The sequence below is a fragment of the Cygnus atratus genome, chromosome 2 (genome assembly GCF_013377495.2).
Source record: "Cygnus atratus isolate AKBS03 ecotype Queensland, Australia chromosome 2, CAtr_DNAZoo_HiC_assembly, whole genome shotgun sequence".
NCBI classification, from domain to species: domain Eukaryota; kingdom Metazoa; phylum Chordata; class Aves; order Anseriformes; family Anatidae; genus Cygnus; species Cygnus atratus.
Window position 1 is genome coordinate 78,054,859 of NC_066363.1, and position 22,169 is coordinate 78,077,027.

Consider the following 22,169-nt stretch of genomic DNA (forward strand, 5'->3'; position numbering starts at 1 on the left):
TCTTTATTCTGAGAATAAAATAGTATTAAAATACTTAATAATAGATAATTTCTTTCAGAAATTTTAGGATTTTTATGTTGGCTGAAATAAATACTTCAGAAGTCCTGATCTATGAAGACAATTATAAAAACATTTTAACCCTGTAGTTAATAACTAGAAGTAGGAGGACTATTGTCTTAATTTTCTATCTTTGGAAAAATACTTGTTTTACTGTAGAACCTCATTTATTTTTTGGAGTTATCAGGTAGTTTATGTTACTGGTCATAACGTGTATTGCTACAAATGGTAGTGCTAATAGTAGTAATAATGGTAGTAAATTTTACAAGATAGTGATTAATAAAAGTCACAGTATGATTTGGATCCTAGGAAATAAACTTAAATACAAACATGGAAAACTTTATATGAAAGGAATCAGAGTGAGGTGAAAAGCTCTCTAGCATGCCTGCCCAAGGGAGTTACAAGTTTGTTGGACCTTGGTCTGTTCACTGTCCCCTTGTGTCTATTCTCAGTGGATGAATGCCTGCCACTGAATTAAGTACCCACCTCCTATGGTGCTAGGGGTTGCCCTTCACTAACCTCTTCCCCAGAGGAATTTTACTTTGAAAGCAAATTGGCAGATACAAGAGCTGGTCATCCTTGCCTTCACACAACGTCAAAGTGTCGTGATGCCTTGCCTCTCCAAAACAGAATGTTTCACCCTGCAGAAATTCAGGTACTGTGGAAAATAGCCACCTGGTCAAGATCATGATCATAATAAAAATATTTACAAATATGAACTGCAACTTCTTAATTCTATTCTGTTGATGAGTTCTGTTCTTATAGAAATGGAGAAATGAATGAAACTGAGAGTTCCTTACAAACGAAGAAGTAGTAATAACATATGCACCACAGCCAAGTCTCTAAAGCGTGTATTATAGGTATCCAAGTTATAAGGCAGATGTTAATTCTTGGACTAGCACAGATCAGTGTTGCAGGTGATAATAAAATGTGATGTAGTCTTAGAGGTAGCACAAGTCCATATGCACTGGTTTCTAGAGGCTACTGTGGTAAGAGGAGGAAAGTTGCTACAGAAGGGATGTTTACAATCTCAGGATGATACAGCACAAATCTATCTATGCTTCCATAATAGCTTTAATCAGTGATTTAATTTAGAAAGGTATGTAATCCAAAAGACTTTGCCTGTTTTTCACACATAGGCAGGTGAATTTGCTTGTTATTCATAACGGTATCCCTGATTATATTATTTTCCTTAATGAATGAGTTAAAGTATTCTAAATATTTTAAATCCCTTTTCCATCTGAGTGCTGCAGCATGAATTTTGAACACATAATATATTCATTGTTTTTAATAAAAAAATACTTATTAGAAAATACTTTTTTTTTTTTTTGGTCTTCATAGTTCCTAGCTTAGTAGGACCTTGACCCTTTATTCTTACTATGGGATAAACCACAGTAAAAATAACCAAGCCATTGTGGATGCAGAATATTCAACCTACCTGATGTATTCCATTGATTTCACTCCCTAAATCTCATTGTTATCCACAGCAAAATGTTATGATTTGAAATTTCTGCTCACTATTTTTTTTTTCTATAAGTTGCAGCAGGTATGGGGAGACAGAATAGTCTTTGGGATCTATGGTCAATTGCCTATGTTCACATCGGTGAAAAAATAAGCTAGTCCTGTGCAATGATACCAAAGTAGCTGCAGTGAAAATTCAGGGAAACTGACCAGCCACATTTAGCTACTTTTTGACTTCAGGAAAATGGAAGGCAAATATCTCTATGACCTAATGGGTACATAAACATTAATTTACATACAAACTCATGAATAGGTTTGTGACAGCTGGAAATGAAGATGCTCTCCAAAACACACTTGTTTCTACCATTATCCCCCAAAGTATTTCTTTAGTATTTGTATATATTATTTTAAATATTACGCTCCACCTGAGCCAAAAAATGGATGATATAGAATCTTCTAGAAAAAGCTATGGAAAAAACACTACATGGTCAAATTAGTTTTCTGTTTGTGTTGTCTAAAAGCATTTGTTGAGCAAGTTATCTAGATAACTCTCCTGAAGAGAAAATACTTGTTATAGCATAGTTTTGTGAAGCATATTTATATCTATAGCACTGTTATATGTACAAACTTTGCCTGTTAATTATATTTACATATCAAAAACATTGTTGTGAGTTCAATGTTATATAGACAATTTAAGCTCTGCTGTAATTAATGCCATTAATGAGAACACAACAATGAACTAACTTTCTTATTCTGCAGTCAAAAGTTTGTAGCGGTTATTTAACAGGACCCTTTGGATTGAGAAACATACACGTTACTTTTCTATTTATTTGTTTATTTTGAAAGCAGAAGCTTATATTCCTCCCTTCCTTAAGCTCTTCTTCAATAAAATCTTAACACAGGATTTCTAATGAAGAAGTCGTTCTTGTGGTTTTGTTGCTTTACAATCCTTTATTTTGGTATTAGGAGCTACTTAGGTATGGGTGCAGGGATTGTAAGGCTATGGTGCTGTGGTATTGTTGCAGGCCTCATGTGCTGCACTTTCTGCTTGAGTGAGTTTCGAGATAGCAGTTGCACAACAGTGAAATTGCAAACGCATCAGGATCCAGACTGGAATGAATGCAGAGCTGAAGGAGACCCTAGCATCCCAGAGAGCAACAGACTGTCTTAATATAAAGGAAAATGAGAATGCATTGTCAAAGACATCAGGAAAGGAATAGCAAATGTGTTTTCTTGGCTTGGCAAGTGCTCATTGGGTGATTAAATTGTCTGAGTCATGTGAATTTCCAGAAATGTGCAGCTAACCTTCAATTTTAGTAAGGTTTTCTTTAGTTCCCACAGCAAACACAATATTCTAAAACCTCTATTTGTTTTGTACTCTGTAATTTCTGCTCTGAACATCTTAGGCTGAATGGTCTCTTGTCACTGCCAGGCAGATGAAAAATAATTTTGTGTGTCTTATATGTAGCACCAGCTGTAGTCTGAGCTAAAAGCTTTGTGAAGACAGAAGGTGATGTTAGTATCATTGATATGACATGATGTTTTAGGTCTTATGCTAACACTGATGGAAGAGAAATACCTGCTCAGAAGGAAATTCAGAGCCTATTGTTTTTCTTTTCTTTTCCTCCTTGAGCTAGTCTACTGTTTGAGTCAGTCTAAAGAGAACCACAGCTCTCATGACTTGCAGAAGCTTCCTGATGTTAGATATTTATGTCAGATATTTAACTCAAACTCTCAAAGCTCTCATTTTTTTTTGACTGTGGAATAATTTTTTTTTATTATTTTTTTTTTTTAGTTCTTGTTAGCTTGTAAGCCTAAGTCTACAGCTCAAAGTTTGGTATGTATGAGCACTGAATGTTGGGAAGGAGGAGACAAGAGGGTGAAAAAAAGTAGAAGAAAACTCAAAACTATATCACTACATTAGAATCACATTATTTGTAAGATAACAAAATGGCTTTTAAGGTGACCGCCACTAAATGGTGTTTGAATATCAGAATCTGGCTTCTTGCATTTTCAGTTTGATTTTATACATGTAAGGTTCAGGGTTCAAGGGATCCTGCATGTACCCTGCTGTCATTTTATAATACTTCTGTAATGGAAGTGGTCATCTTATGCATTCTGTGCCTTACCATAATGTTTCATAACTATTCCTCTCAAAACATTCTTTCTGATTGGGCACAGAAATTCCATTTACATATTGATTTCATGCAGTAGTGTTTTTGTTCCTAATATATCTAGCGTTTTTGTTGATGGCTGTATCAGTTTCTCTTTTAAGCAGGAATATTTTTTGTCACAATAGTGTTTTATTTACAGGTTTTATGATGGATCACTTTTATTGATCTCCTCTTTCATCTGGTATTTTCATTGCCTTTGTTATTTTACTGTGAAAATACTATAATATAATGAAATAATAGTAATAAATAATAAAAACGATTACCTATAAAAGAAAGAAGCACCTATCTAGAGCTTTGTATTTCTGAATGCATCAAGTTTGTCTACAAATTTTATCAATGGCTCTAAGAGGCTGCTTCTTCTGTGAATCTGCCCTATATCCCAAGAAACTTGCCTTCTTCAATGCAGACTAATCAACATGTTCTTATTTCTTACTTTTGTTTCTGTACCATCTGTAGCAGGTGCTGTGTCCCAGTATAAGCAGCAGGAAAGCAACATCTTCTTTCATGGAAGATGAATTTTTATTGTAGGGGAATTGTTAAAGTATTTTCAAGACCAACCCCAGTAGCATTCAGAAGGACTTTAATGATATATTGCTCCCAGCTATCTTTTTTACAGGTCTCCAAATCAACCCGTTGAGCAGGAAAAGAAACTTTTTGTTGCTTATTTGTTAGAGGAAATAAGTTGGATTCAGTCTGGAAAAAGATGGAGAGGAAGAACTAACAGATACGGGAGATGGCAGCACTGACTGTGATGGTGTCAAGACCCCTGTGCTTTGAGTGGAACTGCCTAGAATTTCTTCTGTGTGTGTGCTTTCCAAAATCGATCAAGTGGCTTTCAAACAATGCAGAAGAAAAGTTGCATAAGAATTTAAATTGGAATGTTTATAAAGCAAATAGAGCAATTTCAAAGTTACCGGATCAGAGTAGAAATACAAAGGGTTTCTGTTAACTCTTTCCTCAACCACTATTTCTGCGCTGTTTAACTTGGTGTTAGCTAGCCCAGTGGATTCTGGAGTTGCAGCAAACTGTGCTCTGTGCACTTTGACCTCAAGAAATTTTATTTTCTGATCACCTTGAAGACAAACTGTCCGTTTTCTGCCCCTTTTGGTGTTTTGTTTTCAATCCCTCCTTAAGCTTGAGGCTCCCAACACTGAATCATGTCTCTCTCTCTCTTCCTCTCTTCTACATCCTCCCTAGTATGGATGTTCTGGTAGGACAGGACAGGTAGAAGGAGGTAGGTAGAAAAGGAGAAGGATAGGTAGAAGGAGGAGGTAGAAAAGTAGACCTACTTCAAAGGGGACTACCTCCCCTCTTCTTTAAAAACTCACAAGAACCCCTCTTCACCTCCTTCTTTAAGAGCATCTTTTCTTTAGTTATAATCATATAAAAGTAAAAATATTGTCTCTCAGGGTGGAGCGATGAGAAGTAATCAAAAAACATACTCTTTGGTGAAACAGGAAAATGCTTGAGTGAGGAAAGTAGGATTTATTTAAAAGACAAAAAAGGATGCACATAAAATCCAATGATTTGAATCTGTGAACATCCAACATATTGACATTGTTTTTGTTTGGGCTTTGTGTGCCTTTTTCTGCTTCCCTCTGAAACACTAATGACTGCACTGGGTATAGACAGAGTTCTGTAATTAGAAGAGCACTTTCAGATTTCTGTTTATAATCCTAAATTCACTTTCGACACATACCATTAAAACTTCTGACATGCCAGGTTCATTTCACCCCAGTGTTCCTTTTCAATCACACTTGAGGTTGTTTTTAGAAGAAGGAAGATTTTCTGTTTCTACCATGCTTAGCACTGTTTTTATAAACTGTACATCTTGTTTCGAAATACCAGGTATCATTCCAAGTGCAGTTAAAGGCATTTTTATTTAATGGGACTAAAACTCTGAAAGGTAGGAAGATGTGATGTAATACTGAATAGAAATGAAGTGGACAAAACTCAGTCCTCTAGCTATGGAGAACTTTCTCTTTCACATGGGTTTTAAAAATTAAGTATGAAGAATGATTTTTTTTCCTGTTCCAGTCTTGGAGATGTTAAATGCAGTGGTAGCAATCTGAGGAGATTAAAAACAATCATCAGCATTCTGTAACCATTTTATTTGATGTAGATCATCACACACACTATATTGTTCTTTGACAATCAATGTCAAGGGCAAAACTACCAATTTCCCAGTACTGCTCAGGGAATCTTAGGCTTATCTAAGTCTGCATTCTGACACTCAGATTCTTTTCTTGACTGCTAATATTCTCTACCTGGGTAATATTTTACCATGGATTAAAAAACTACTACGTGGTTGAATTTGAGTGATGATGTTAGGAAAAAAATAAAACCAGAGAGATTTGTTGAACAGCATGTCTTTTGGACGCACAGTAGCAATAAGCAGGAAGCCTTAAAAATCAGAGTAAAAGGATTTCTAATTAAACTGGGTGGTCCATTTCATAAGACATACATAAATGGTCTTTAACATGAAATCCATATAAATTTAGGGAGAAATACTAAAAAGAGAGTTCCTTTACAATCTGGGCAAGATGTGTCATGTTAACTGCATTTCAGTGTCGTCTTTTTTTCTTATCAGCTGAGGGCAAAAGCTCATCTACTAGGTAGAATAAATGAATATTTCCTAGCAGGAGAGCTAATGATTTCTTTTATTATTATTTTTACAACCTTTGCCTAGGAATCTTAGTTTATTTATGATTTCTCTCTCTTCTCTCTCTGTCTTCAGTTGTAAAGGAAGAGGTACATAATGAATGGTAGATGTAACATTGGCAGAGAAGTACCATTGCAAATATGCTGATTTCCATGTTTCAGGGATATGAACACTCTAGTTACTGTACATTAGGCTGTTAATCTTTTAACAAATCTCCCACACCTGCTTTTAAAATAATAATAATAATAAAAAAATGTATTGTGGCTGATCAAGTTGTTTAAATTCTCTACGGGCAAAAATTCTTGCTGTTTTCTAGCTAGATTGTATAGAAGATATGATATTTTAGTTGAAAGACAATCTTGAGCTACACTCACCAGAAAGTACCTTTCCTATGTTTTTCTCTCATAAAATGTTGTTCCCTTTTAGTGATATCTACTGAATATACTGGCTTTGGAGAAACATCCAAAGGGAGCTTTGGAGATTCTTCTCTACCATTAAACATTGTGGAATAACTTCAAGATCTGATTTTGCACTGCATGCATCTTCATTAGCCTTTTATGTTAACATCTTTTCACTGAACTCTACCTGCCCTACTACACTTGAAGAAAAGTGGGTCAATTATTTCATGCATGATTTTATTTGCTTACAGAGGTATCTGATAAGCTTAAGATAATAGTGCTTATTTCTTATTTCTTACTTTGAGGTGATCTTAGTCTGTGATGTACAAACAAACAAACAAAGACAATCTTTAACATGTACAACACTATAAAAATGGCTGGTGGTAGGAAACTGCAGTAAAAGGTGAAGAAAGAGGCCACTTGCTTTCAAAATGTGTTTGTAGGAAAAAGCCAACATGAATAAAAGATATCTGCAGTTCTACTTCAGAAGGGATGTCAAAGGCATTCCCACAAAAACATGTCAAGGAGTCTACTGAAATTATTATTAAAGATAGTGTGCCAGAAAAAAAGTGGTCCTAAAGTCACAGAAAACATGGCTTCATTGAGGCTTAACATCAACCTGAAAGACAATATGTAGCATCTGTTGAACAAAGCCAATCTATTTCAAATAGATGTTTTATGTGACTTATTTTCTGCAGTTGCCAGTCCTAAATAATGCCAGCAATTTTTCTGGAAAGTAATAATGACACAAACTTTCCACAAGGCAGTACGATACAGTTAAGATGCCTGCTTATTCTCTTAGTGCTTGTTCTTCCACAGTTGTAGTTAACAGCAGATCAGACATACTGACTGTAACCATGTGGATTTAAGTGACAGTAGTGGAAATTTTAAATCTCAGCAGAGTACCTTCTTTTTCTGAGGATTTCTTATGGGTTTTCACCACATGCTGGTGCATTTGGCAGATGTAAGCCAGTGCCTCTCTGTAGCAAAAAAGGAACATGAAGATAGAAAATATTGGCAAAACTTGTACTGTTCTTGCCTCTTCCATTCAGCAATGGTGTCACTCTCTGTATCCTTTTCATTTGTTTTTAAAAGGAATATGTTGCTATTACATTGGATAAAAACCTGGATAAAAACTTGCAAACTCTGAACTTCTGAGCTTGTCATTAAACTCTTACTCAGGTTTAAATCATTCCATGTTGCCAACAAACATGCCCAGATACTGTTCTTTTTTTTTTTTTTTTTAATAATATGTCATACGATATAAACATATGTCAGCTAAAAGGGATTTAGCTGCAAAATTCCTGTTAAATGCAGAACTTAAAGAGGTATTGTTGACCTGCCGCCATTTCAGTGATCCATTGCTAAGGTTACCTACTGATAAAATAGGAAAAAATGATAGTAATAAGATGAAATACATGTAAGAACACTTTACTGTGATTGGTATTTTCTATGAAGTCCCAGATCACATGATAGGGATCACATGATAGGGAATATGCGATCATATTCCTATAACATTGTCCTTCCTGCTTTTCCCTTTATTTTTTCTCACTGTATCCAATTCAATACAAAGTTTGGAAGCCCAGGATCACCAGGAATGGCAGCATCTGGTAAATGGGAAATAACTGCTATTACTCAGCTTTTTTGATAGCTCATTGTCTCCAATCATAATCTTTATATGATTTAACAAAACAAGGACATTTACTTTATAGTGTATTGGACCCATACAACACTTGTGATATATATACATTTAATTTCTTACATACACTGAATACAAGTTGTATTCCGTCAATAAAGTTTTCTGCAAACACTCTGTATTCCCTTTTTTTTGAAGCTGCTTTGTAGAGTTTCAAGCAGCCAGCAGATGGAGAGATGACAAACCCACTCACATGATGCCTCTGCACATAAAGAGTTTGCTGATTCACAGACTCAATTGATTTCATCTCGGTCAGGTGCAAGAACAGCTGAAATGTTTTTATTGCAGAAAATTTCAGTCTTGCAACATTTTATTTGGAAGTAATAATATATTTTTCTTTCTAGATATGGGATTTGTTTGCTTTAAAAATAGAATTGCTGATGGTTTATAATGTCTACAATTCCTACATGTTCCTAATGTCCCTCCTACAGAGGGAGAAAAAACCCTAAAGCTCTCTACCCATCTTAACTCCCTGGGAGAATAACAACAACAACAAAGGACATATTTACCCACCTTGTTCTTATATGTATGTAATTTCATGCTCTTAAGAATCAAATCGATTATCTACTGATGGAGTTTAGGGAGTCTGCCATTTACTCAGGTAATTTTCCTAACAGGACTTCTTGTCTGGGTCCCTCATCAACTAGGAATATAAATGTATGATTTATCAATTACACCAGACTTCAATCCATCAAGAATACATTTTAATTTCGGACAGGAATTAGTGTTGAGTAATCGTGAAGTCTTCTTCCCTTTCAGTCAATACGTCTTTTTTGTAAATCAATAGTTCATGAATTAATAACCTAAAATAATTCTAAGTAGATTTTGGAGTAAAGTCTGATCAAACTCTTGCATGTGTAAGTTTGGGTTACCTTTGGAAACAAGCAAATGACTTCTTTTATTCCAGAATGGTGACTATATACCAATAAGAAAACTTTCATTATGTTTGAAGGCCAAATGAGTATGTTGTCTCTTTTAGCATAACTTTTACTAGAGAATTCAAATAGTAAGCTATCTGTTTGGAGAACATCCCTGTTCTCCAAAACAGATACACCACCCATTCCCCCCCCCCCCCCCCCCCCCCCCAACCCTCTGTTTTATACTCATAGGGCAGAATGGAAACATTCTCAGGGGCTCCCCTCAGGACCTAGAGAGACACTAGCAACACTAGCAGTGAGCACTTTGCACACTCACAACCCCAGGCTGTCATGCTGGGGCTTATAGACGTAGGAAACTGGAAAAGTCCTGCAGGGTTCTGAAAATGGCAGCTACTCATGGCTCTGTAATGAAAAGGAGTAGACAGGACCATTTAGCTTTTAAAAATGTTTTATTTATAGGGAAACAGGAAAGCACAAGTTAACTGCCTCTCAATTTGACTGTAAAGAGCACGTCAGAGCTTACTGAGATGTCTACTGAGCAGCCAGCAGCAACAGTGGCTTTTAATGAAACTGTAAAGCAATTTAAGTTAGTGGCATCTGAAAATAAGTGACATTTCCACATGAAAGTGTTCCCTAAGTCAAAATACAGGAATGAATAATGGAGATAATAAATCTGCTTCAGAGGAGGAGAGGCAGATGCAGTTATTTCTGGCAAAGTAAGCAGCACTTAATTTTCTTTCCAGTACAAACCACCTTCCATTCATATGTATGACCAACCCTCTATTCTAAATGATATATTATTGAAAATTATTAATTCAGGGAAGTAGTTTTTAAAGAGAAGGAGAGGCCTGGCTCCAAGACAGAAATGTCTGCAAAACATATAGAAGTTACTAGTATCAAAACAATTGGTTTTCTGCTTAAAATTAATTTTATTTCAGCTTATCATAAATATTTCCTACTGTGCAGCTTATGCCAAAACCCAGTTTGTTTTAGTGTTTGTTCAGTCACTATCTATGTAGAAGTTATTTGAGGAAAGTGGAAAATGAAAGCACAAAATATTTTCTTCTTTCTCTTTTGCTTTTCAGAGCACAAAATCAAGTTGTTCTTAACTTCTAACTCTTTCATCAAACTATCTTCACTGGCACATCCTCCACCAGGTGAATTTATTGCATTCTGTAAAGAGAGAGCAGGTAGTTATTTTCCATGATGCATTTCCTGGGAAGAGGAATATTTCTCATAAGGAAATGTATTTAATTTGTTGTTTTTAAGCTTTTTTATTTATTAGGGAGAAAGCAATAAGTGTTTTGAAACATATATGAACACGGAACAACATCCATCAGAAATATGTAACAGTAGTTAATTCTGCTTTGGGGCTGCAGAGAGACTAGGTGATTCTTTAAATATAATCCCTACACCCAGTTTCTCTATAATTTTAGGAACCTGGAATCAAACATCAAGGGCTTTATGGAACTTTGTGGCACTTTCTACTTTATTTGTCCCTTGTGACACTGAGTAGCTAATGCCTACGTGTCCTAGACCTTCTGTCTTTATGAAGGCAGAGAACAGAAAGGAAGGGTTCTAGGAAGTAAAAAAAAAAATAAAAAAATACTGAAATAATCCATTGTAATCATCTAAAACATTGAAGCTTGCAGGGAGATCACTGCAGCATTTTGAGCTGTGCTGGTAGAATACTATATGCTTTCTAAATAAAATGATATAAAGCACAACAAATAACTTTCCCTAGAGCAGATTTTCCAGTGCTTTGCCCAATCTTGTTTTAATGACTAATGTTAATGAGAATACCAAAGGGAAAGAGTAAAGTTGACAGGAAAAATTCATTAGGCAGAATAGACAAAGCAAGATAAGAACTTACACGAAACAACATTCTTGGTTTAACACTGTTAAACAAGCAATTAAAAAGCTTTGGGTGAGCTTTCACCACAACAGGAAACCCATGTACTTTCAGATTTCCTTTTCTGAGAGTAATGGTTAGAAGTAAATACTTTGGGCTGTCTATGGCAATATTTTTGGTAGAAAAATCAACGTGAAACCTTATGTTGTATACATATGAATATTCAGGAGCTGACATTTACCAGTTTGTTGTTGTTGTTGCTGTTTGCTTGTTTATTTTACAGAAATAGAATAACAAAGTATACCATCTATGATAGATCAAAAGAGTGTCATAGAAATGTGAGGAAGTTCAAATGATCTAAATTTGATAAAACTTATTGAAGGAAGTGGGTTTTTACTGTGCCCATAATATAGCAATAAAATAAATAAAAATGGAATCATCTGAGAGAAGTGCATCTTATAAGTCTAGTTCTGTGCATTTTTGCTTGACTGAAAAGATGAACCCACGTTTCTAGGAGAAACGTAATCATTTCATGGTAATAAGCTATGATTCTGAATCCTTATGTTCCTAATTGAAGCCAACAGTTTAATGGCCATATGTTGGCTTACACATCAAAGCTAGTTGTTGCATGGTGTAGTGGCAGTGCTGGGATTCAGCAGCAAGCTGAAGCAGAAATTGATGATAAGTAGCCAACATTTCCCTAGATAGAAGACCAAATGGCAAGGTGATGCAGATGCAATTATAATAGGCAAGCACCACTCGTGCAGTTTCTTTCACCAGGGATGCAAGTCCTGTCCCTTCTTTTACTTTTGCAGCTAGGTAGGTGAAGATCTACAAAATGGAATTAGCAAACAGGATGAAAATATAACATAAAACCTATATACAGAATTATGCAGAATTCTGACACTTCCGGCTTCTCAAAACCCCATTCACTTAGTCAGCAGTCCTACAGATGTGTGAAAACAGTGAATACCTTTTTTTTTTTTTTAACATCAAATAACTTCCACATTTATGCTCCTATAGATGTCCTAGGTTTTCCTCAGTCTTGACAGTGTTATATAGCTTCCTACCTATTTTATTCCTAGATAATATCAGGGGCTGAGAACAATGTATTCTGCCACCTATCTCCCCTGTAGCATTTGATTTGGTACTTTCTAAACATCCTTTGAATAAACAAATCTACCTCTGCGTCATTCACAATTTTGGCAGGACAAAGGTTGAGACTCCTGGTAAGCTCTTTGTTTTCATTTAAATTGTTTTGTTTGTTTGTTTTTCAGGCAGCATTAATTCTACAGTGCATAGAAGTAGAAAGGCATTTGGTGAATGGTATACTGGTACAACAGTATGCACACTTGTCAGCTTTTGTAGTTCCTACCTGCTAGGAGACCAAATTGGGGCTGTGGTTCTGACCTCTGTTGAGATCAGCTGCTATCCTGGTTCTTATGCTTTGCTTGTTCAATGTAACTGTAACCAGTTGTCTGAAAGAAGACATGAACAAATATAGGATATAGGAATGTTTTCTGTGGCCTTTCTTACAATTTCTGTGGCCATGGAATACTTATAAAGCAATTTACTTTTATTACTAGAATAAACTATTCTGATAGAAAAGTTAAAACAACTTTGAAATTATAATTTGACCTCATGTATTCTACAGCTGTAAGTTTTTGAAAAAAAATAATAAATAAATAACAAGACTAAGGCATCTCCCTCAGGACTTCCAGTATATGGAGTAGTGCAGTGCAGGTTCCACTTGTCCCTGCATTCTGTTTGTGCTATGCCCATTCTGTCTGTCTAAACAGAAGGTTTTGAAGCAGATATTTCACAAAGGCAAATCTTTGTTTCAGGGAAATAGCCTTTGTCACAGTTTTTTCTTCACTTCTTTGCTCACACTATTTTTGTCTCTGGTGTGCCTAACAAGGAAATACAGAGATACAAAAAACCTTTCAGTTTTCATAGATAAAATTAGCTTTTTGAATCTCAACCCACACCCCAAAAATAAACAAACAAACAAACAAACAAAAACAGTCTGCACATAGCTCAGTTTTGATTCTGAGCATTTGAGATCTCATTTTTATCCAGATGAATTCCTCTCTAACTATCACTCTTGCTGCATTTTTTATTGCTAAAGTGCATGAATACTACATTATGAAAAATACTGAGACAAACGTTTGTCATGAGTACTTGGTCCTATAACTAGTATAGAGGTTACTGTTACACTCAATGTTGCTTCTTCTATCTTCTTAACAGAAGAGGCATAACCCAATGACAGAAAGTTGCCTAAGAATTGTTTGTCATCATGGAGCTTTTTTGTTTGTTTGGTTGTTGTTTTTTTTTTACCCTTCTCTTTTCAATAGAGTGCTTTGGGATAGGGCCATCATAAGTCTGAATTATTTCTTCTCTCATGGACTAAAACTTTACTTGTTTTCTTAAAACCGTCCTTTCTTAACCTGCTGTGATTGATAGGTGAAGGGAGAAATTTGATAACTTTCCATGCAAAGAATGATACTTTACTCAAGTCTTCAGAGACTCATTTATATGAATCTAATTGTTTTCTTATAGCCTTGTCCTTATGCTCTGCTCTGTGAATGCTTTAAAATGTAATCTCATTGTCTGCAAACACAAAATCAATATAAAACGAAGCGAAGCAGCTAAGATGTGAAAGGAAGAATTTTTCAAGTTAGAAATTAACATGTCATCTTAACATTTGCCATATTAGAGCCAAATGATTTTGTGTAGAATATATTTACCATCTCTTTAGACCATTAATATCTATTTAATAATAAATAAATGTCATATTAATTGCAGTAGTTCAGTAGAAGTTTTTAATCTCTCCTACCTGAGGATTTTTAAATAAAGTAGTACTTAGAATGGTGCACAGATTATACATACAAATGTCTTTGAGTTGCTTATATTTTAAAATTAGACTTATCTTCATAAAGAGACAAAAGACCCTAGTCTGCTTTCTTCCTTACAAAACAATTTCCAGTATTAGATGATTCAAAGAAGTCGTCTCACTGTGGACTGTTAGTATGCAATATGTCCCTAACAGACATGATCCAGTATTTTATTTTATTTTTTTTACCTGTAAAGAAGGTTTACATTACTTAAGAAATAGGGATGCTGGAGTGCCAGCCTTAGATTTAGGAAGCCTGTACTCACATTCCTGCTAGGGCAGATTTATGGACTTTGCATCAAGAAAACACATAGAAAAGGTCTGACTTTTCCTCTCCTGATTAAGTGGATGCAACTACAAAAGAGGTTGCAGGAAGGGGATGTGCTGTGTATGGTCTGGTGCACAGGCATCTGGAAATGCCAATCAGATGTGTACTTCTTAATCTCTCTCCCTTTCTTAGACTCTGGGGGCCTCATCCCATAAAAAGTGCCTGTCCCTGAATGGTTTCAGATATGGGCATCTATAACTTGCTTTCCTCACAGAATATGCTTCATCCTTCTGCATTATGTATCCCTTCAATAGCTGAGCTTTTAAGGGCATGTGAGGTGGACAAAGGAGTAGTTTTTTCTTACATCCATCTGGTCATGCAAATCTCTCTGATGCATGTATTTCTGCATAACCCACAGTGCTTCCCACTCTTTTACCAAGAGATGGACTCACCACTATTATGTCTGTCTCTACTGTACCAGACCACAAAAGCTAAAACACAACATGTTTGAGCAACCTGGTCTAGTGGAAGGTGTCCCTGCCCATGGCAGGGAGGTTGGACTTGGACAATCTTTAAGGTCCTTTCCAATACAAACCTTCCTCTGATAATGTGTTATTTATGCTACAGACCATGTGTCATCATTGCTGGCTGTAGTATGCCTGTAGCTGAGTTGGGACTCTTGCTGTTTTATAAGGATGGTCACATTCATTCAGCTGGTGCTGAGCAGTTTAAATGTCTGGCTTTTCAGTACTCATGGCTGAATGGCTTGCTCAGTTATTGGATACGTGACACTGCTGGAATCTTTATTGGGTGCTCTCAGGCTAAGCAACACTCAGGAGTCCTTGAGGTATGCAGTTCTGTGACTCTGCACTGGCAGAATGGGAGATAACACCTCTACCATACCCCATAAGGCGTTGCATAGATAAGCATGATGCTCCAGCTCCACACTAACAGGGACATACTTAGCCTATATAAATTTAGTGACATAGTACCTTAAACAATTTAACCCCCCTTGCTGTAAATCTAGACAAACAAATAGACATAATAGATAATGCTTTTAAGCACAGTGGTCTCTTTAATACTGGGGAGTGGTAAGTTGGTAAGTTGTCTTTTTTTTTTTTTTTTTTAATAACTCTAAGAAATTACATTATCTGTGATTTTCCTCTTCACTTCACTATATATCCTTTTATTTTCACACCAAGATAGAAGGTTAGTATAATTCAGATTGGCTTACTTGTATCTCTGATAATTTTTTATAACTGTATCATGCCTTACTTGCAGCAGTGAAAATCCTCAGTCTAAATCTAATTCTTACTTGTATTGAAATCTCCTAATACACCTAATTATTAATGTCACTGTACCATATAAACATTTTATTACAGCTTTCTGACACAGTGGCTTACTGTTTTATTACAGATGAGGAAGGAACAATTTTGTGCTATGTAAAGGCTCCTCTATATCGTCCAAGACAATTGTCCTTCAAGACACTGTAAGTTTATGTGCAAGATAGAGGGGACACTTGCCTTCCTTCTATTGATTTACAACTGTATCAGCCTTAAGTTGTAATAAACAAAACTGTGCAACTGGCAAGCTTAAGTATGTGCTTCTTCAAACTTCATGGTAGAGACGGGAGACCAGTTAAAATACAATCTTTCATACCCAGTTGTTACGGATATTAATTTCTAGTTGTTAGGAATGCCTGATTTGGAATGCATGCAAGGCTTTCTTTACGTCATTCTAGAAGTGTTGAGGGGAATTAAATGGTTATATTTTTGCATACTTCAAGGTATCTTTAAAGTGTTAGTGAGCTTATAAAGTGGTCTAGGGTAAAGTTGGTGAAATCCTAATTCCAGACAGTGGCAAAACTCACATTGATTTAAATGGGACTAAATTTCACTAAACTTTTAGGACTGATGGGTGCCATAATAATCATCTAGTCACAACTACTTCATAATACAAGACACAGAATTCCTTCAAGTGATTCTCACGTAAAGTCTATAATTTCTGCTTGAGTTGTTACATATCTTTCAGGAACACATAATTTTCATTTAAAGTATTCAGTGATGACGAACCAACAATTCGCCTAGGTAAATAGTCCAAATAGTTGATTACATTCACTGATAAAAATATACACCTAGTCTAATATCAATCATCTAGCTTCCACCTTCAAATATTGGATCTCGTTATGCTTCATTTGTTAAATTAAAGGGCTATTTGCAATCAGAAATTTTCTCATTGTAGGTAATTGTAGGCTATAATCAAGTCACCTCTTACCCTTCCCCTGGATATACCAAAAACTTTGCAAACCACCTTTTTCAAACCTCAGGTTATTCATGTAGTGTTGTTTCTTTTCTGAATCTCTCTCTCTGTAGCTTTTTTTAAGGTGTGGAGAACAACAGCAACAACAACAAAGACAAAAGATGAACCATTCCAAAAGATGATCTGTAACGCCAGGATATAGGAAAAAAACAAGTAGAGTAAGTATGGCAAATTTTCTTTAGAAACAGTACAGTAATCCCTAAATGTATCTATTTCATATTAATGACTGGAAAGAGTTAAACAAAACCTGTCTGTTAAGCTACAGTTATTTAAGACACTGTAAGAAAATATGCATTTACGACTCTGCTGATACAGTGGGCTACATACCCTTTGAGAATTTAAAGCTAGTAGCCAATATGCAGTTTCTGCATCACTTAAATCAGCTGCAATAAGAGGAGCTTGGGGTACGATGATACAGAAGTGTCAGACAGTGGATTCTGTTGGTTTGATATAGTTGGTTGACAGAGGCACCATTTGAAGTTGGTCCTGAGTACCTCTTGGTCTGAGGTACCATCTCTTGGAGTAGCTGTAAGGACAGGAAGGCCATGTGTTACACACATGCAGCCAAAATGTTCTTAGGACCCATTAAAGGGGTCCTCTGTGCTTGTGCTCTGTGACCTTTGTGAAAAGTCTAGTCCTTTTCATTGGTTATTTCCTCCTTTATACATCTGTCTTTGTTCCCACAGCACTCTATTATATTGCACCAGCAGTTGATTGAATCAGGACTGTTTATATATAATTTTACCAAAACTCTTTTCAGACTTCCGCTTTGCAAAATACAGGCTAAGCTAGCTGCTGAGTGTAATTTTCATTCTTATTTTTCAAACACAATTCTCTACATACTTGCACACAAATTCAGCTGAGGTTCAATTACCAGGTGAGGCATATTCAGTATAAACTCTGCTGAACTCTTTTGTCCTTAGCATTATTTGTCACAGATCTGCAAAATTTACTGTCTGGGCAGTTCTACATCATATATCTAGACGTCAGCAGGTATTAGAACAACAACAAAAAAAAACAGATATTTTCCTTTTTTGACAGGCTCCGTATTCTGCTCTTCATCATTGGAACTACTTATTCCTGTTCCCTTTTTTTTTTTTTTTTTTTTCCCCGTTACCTTACTCACTGGTGAGACTATATCTGTAATGTCAGTTAAAATATAAGGCATCCTCATGACTGTATTACACTGTTGGCTCATTCTCTGATCAGCCATTGTGGTCGTCTTCATATGTGAGCACCATCTCTGTCAATCTTAATCGCTCTTTTAAAGAAATAAAGCTCAAACAACTTTCACCCTCATTTATCTGCAGAATCATGGTCAGGAACCTTCTGTGAGGAGTTGCTGTGGGAGAGAGAGTACAGATGGAAATGGAGTTACACTGCAAAATGGAGAAAAGGTAAAAAGGAGATAGGAAAAAAAGCCTATATAATACCAATAATTTATGGAGCAGATATTCTGTTTTTATCTGAGGTTGTTCAGACTGGAATTAAACTCATATATTGAAGATGTCTCCCAGCTTTCTGAATACATAATAATAAAATTGTATATTTGAGCTGAAATGCTATTATAGGTAGAAATCCTACATGCTCAGTAGGTGCTCTCACCCACAGGCTCCCTAGCCCTTCTGAAGTTCTTTGTAATGATGTATAAATGATCAAGCCTCTTGTTGGATCCTGCTCCTGACACAGCTAACTATCTCTGAAACATTAAGTCCAAGTCAAACTAATAATGTCTTTTGCAGTTGTTGTTCAAACAGGATCTACTTTATTATTCATGCTCTATCTTAGCTGTATGATCTCGATCTCCTTTTGCATCAATCCCTTTATACTTTTCAGAACATAAATGACTGTAATATTTCTTCCAGAACTTCACAGGAAGATTAATAAGCATCAAGCCTAGGTTTGAGTGCATATGCATTGGTGGCACTGAGGCAGGAAAGATTTGGACGGAATGCTGGAAAGCTGGCATGCCTACAAGATCAGAGCTAGTGGTAGAGTTACAGTGCTTTTTTTTCCGAAGTGGTTAATTCTAACTGCAAGGGTATATAGTCTGGGTGTAGAAAATCAAATATTATAAAATGTTTACCTCTTACTGCCACGCTGTTGTGCCACCCTGTGTTGCTAAGGTACTATTAGGTGTACATTAAATTTAACTGTTGCACATTATAGTGTATGTATATGCAACAAGATAAAACATATCTAGTAAGGACATAGAGATAATACAGGAATTTAATAGATTTAAACTTATATCTTATGAACATTTCATCCAAAATGATTTTATAAGAAGAAAAATGTTAGATATTTTTTCTGGAATTCTCTGGATCGATGGCTAGTGATAGGACTAGAGGAAATGGCCTCAAGTTGCACCAGGAGAGGTTCAGATTGGAAATGAGGAGACATTTCTTCTCAAAAAGAGTAGTCAGACATTGGAAAGGGTTGCCCAGGGAGATGGTGGAGTCACTGACTGTCCCTGGGGGTGATCGGGGAAAGGTTGGACAAGGTGCTTAGGGACATGGTTTAGTGGGTGACATTGGTAGGTAGGGTGATGGTTGGACCAGATGATCTTGGAGGCATTTTCCAACCTTAATGATTCTATGATTCTATGACTTGATGCTAGAAGATAACAGAGACTGAATATTTATAATATGAGCTCCATTACAAACTTTTATATACTGCTGGGAGTTTTATGTCTCTTTGTTTTTAGTTTTCTGTGTCAGACAATCATGGATTTGCTCAAGTGGAAAAGGGACTTTAGGAGGCTGACTCTGTGTCTTGTGCTGAAAGCCAGATGAAAACTGAATTTACTCCAAATTGATCAGGGCTTTGTACACTTAGGTCAGCCTCCAAGGATGGAGTCTGCACAGCCTCTATGAGTGGTGGCCTGTTCTGCTGCCTTACTCTCCACATGGAGAATGTTTTGTCCTTGTTATCCAGTCAAACCCACATACATTTCCTGTATACAGAAACTGTGTTTACTTCATCTCAATGCATTTTTCTGTGAACATGGCAGATTGGTACTCATACTGGAGACCTGAAACACTCCATGTACTTATCTGTAGCTGGAGACCTCTGCTTGTCAGTGTTCAAGAGGCATTTGGATAATGTCCTCATTAACATTCTTTAATGTTTGGTCAGGCTGTTGGACTAGGTGATCTTTGAAGGTCCCTTCTAACTGAACTATTCTATTCTAATTTCAAGAAAACTGAACATTTCAAATGCATTATTATCATTATTATTATCTCTAAAATGTTTATTTAATGGAAAATGCAGACTGGATTTTTTTTTCTTCTCGAAAAAAAATAATATGTGAAGAGTCTGATTTTTTTTTTTGCCAGTGCTATTTCTCTGTTTGTCTTTTCCTTCCTGTTTTGATATCCTTGCTAAAAAATGAGAGTTTCTGCCATAACAAATTATTTTGTAAATTTTTCAAGTCTAAATGTGGCTTGTTAAGATATAGTAAAGATATGCCTTATTTAAGGAGGCAGAGTAGGGTTGTTTCAACAAGTTCCTGAAGGAAAATGAGTACTTGAATGGATGTAATGTTCCAAAACCATTGCTAGAAAGTAACATGGAATGAAATAAGGTTATATAATAAGGTTAATATCTTGAGCATGTCTGTTGAATTCAAGTTTAATTCAAGGTAATGGTAAGATCAGAATCATCCCATACAGCTGCATTGTCCCTTTAACACCATACTACATTTCTACCCCCCAGAATGAAAGAAAAAGAAAGACAAGTGCTAGCCAGCTCATGACGTGAAAATGCGGAAAGACTCATTGGGGTCACTAAAGCCTGTGGGACTATTCCCACACCCACAATGCAGCACATGCAGAATCAGTAAAAGCAAGACTGATTTTTATGTGGACCACCATCAATAGTTTTGAGTGAGAATATCAAATAGCTTCATTCCACATAATTACTATAGTACCAGCAATACAGGAATGAGTGAGGACAGGCTTTGAAATGAAAGTCAATCTTTTACTCAGACATACATCCACTAACATGGATTGTTGCCAACATGCTCACTTTTATATTTGTTCTGTCGTATTTGATTATACTCAAATTCCCCTAAGTCCTTTAGCTGAATTACAAATTATGGCTTTGTTTGGAAACAAATATGCCCACAAAGGCATTGTGTATCTTGTGTGCAGAGTATAGTGTTCCTGACTACAGAGATTCATTAAAATATTTTGGATATTTCTCCTGTCAGTCAAATAATTGCAAGTGATATTCAATACAGTTGCCTTTGGAAAACAATGAAATTCACAGAGTGTATTTTAGATCACCATAAAGAAATACAAGTCAAATTGCTTTTGGGAGAAGAAGAAGGAGAGCTTATGTATGTTTATGTATATACTATGTACACTATATATAGCATTTAAACATATCCCGTCTATAGTTAGTGCAGATATATTGCTGGACTTTTTTTTCTCAAATTTCCCTTTGTAAAATTTGTGCTAGAAGCTTAAGTTAATTCACCCTCTTTTTCTTTTATTTAAAATATATATGTTTTTTTCTATTTGAAGGAAGATAGTTGAAATAAGAGTCAGCTGAAGTACATGAGCAGTTTTGTTGTGACTATGGGACACCTGCTGATTTACAAGGTACTGAATGGTTTCTCAAAAGAACTGTGAGATGGGAAAAAATGTGCTCAACCTCACTAATATTTGTGTAACAGGGATCTAGGTTATAAGATGTAAGTGACCATCATCACTGAGAAGTTTGTACAGTGAGACTGGAAAAATCCTGTGAAGTGATGGCTCATTCATTGAGTATCTCACATGTTCATCATTGTCATGATTGGGGCATTATAATTTTAAAGCAAAGTAATTGATCTGTACTGTTTTGTACTGTTTTGACCATTGCTGTTTATTTGCTGACTAGCTATGTTTTCTGGTATTTTTTACTGACATTTTATAAAAATGATAGGTGAGAATTCATGGTTTCTTCAAACACTTCTATCTGAACATATTCGCTGCAAAAATATCCAATGAAATAAAAAATAAATTCCATTATATGATGATTTGATTTGGTTAACCCTTTTGTCAAGGCCTCCATACTTCCTCAATAAACTTCTTGCGATCCCTCCCCTGTTCACCCCATGGCAAATTCTCATTACAAGACCAAAAGGGAAAACTGTCTTTAGAGTCATCACTAACTTCTTTCCTTAGTTTCAGAAAGTTACAATTTGAGAGTTGGTGTTACCATATATCACTGCCAAGACTGCATTTGAAAGCAAGAATAGTGAATATCTGTGTTTTGAAACTATGAAGCATACCCAATACATTTTTGAAAGAGGCAGATGCACCACAAATAGCAGAAATGCCAGTCTCTTTGGCAGCTAACATTTCCTGCAAATCCTCAGCAGCTAACTATTTTTTCTAAACAGGGAGCAATTATTTCAGTCTGTTCTTCTTTTATATCATGCTCTTGTGACTTCATCTTGCATCAGGCACAATATGCAGCCCTCTGGAATGCTTTTGACATGTTATTCTGCCTCTCGCTAAATGA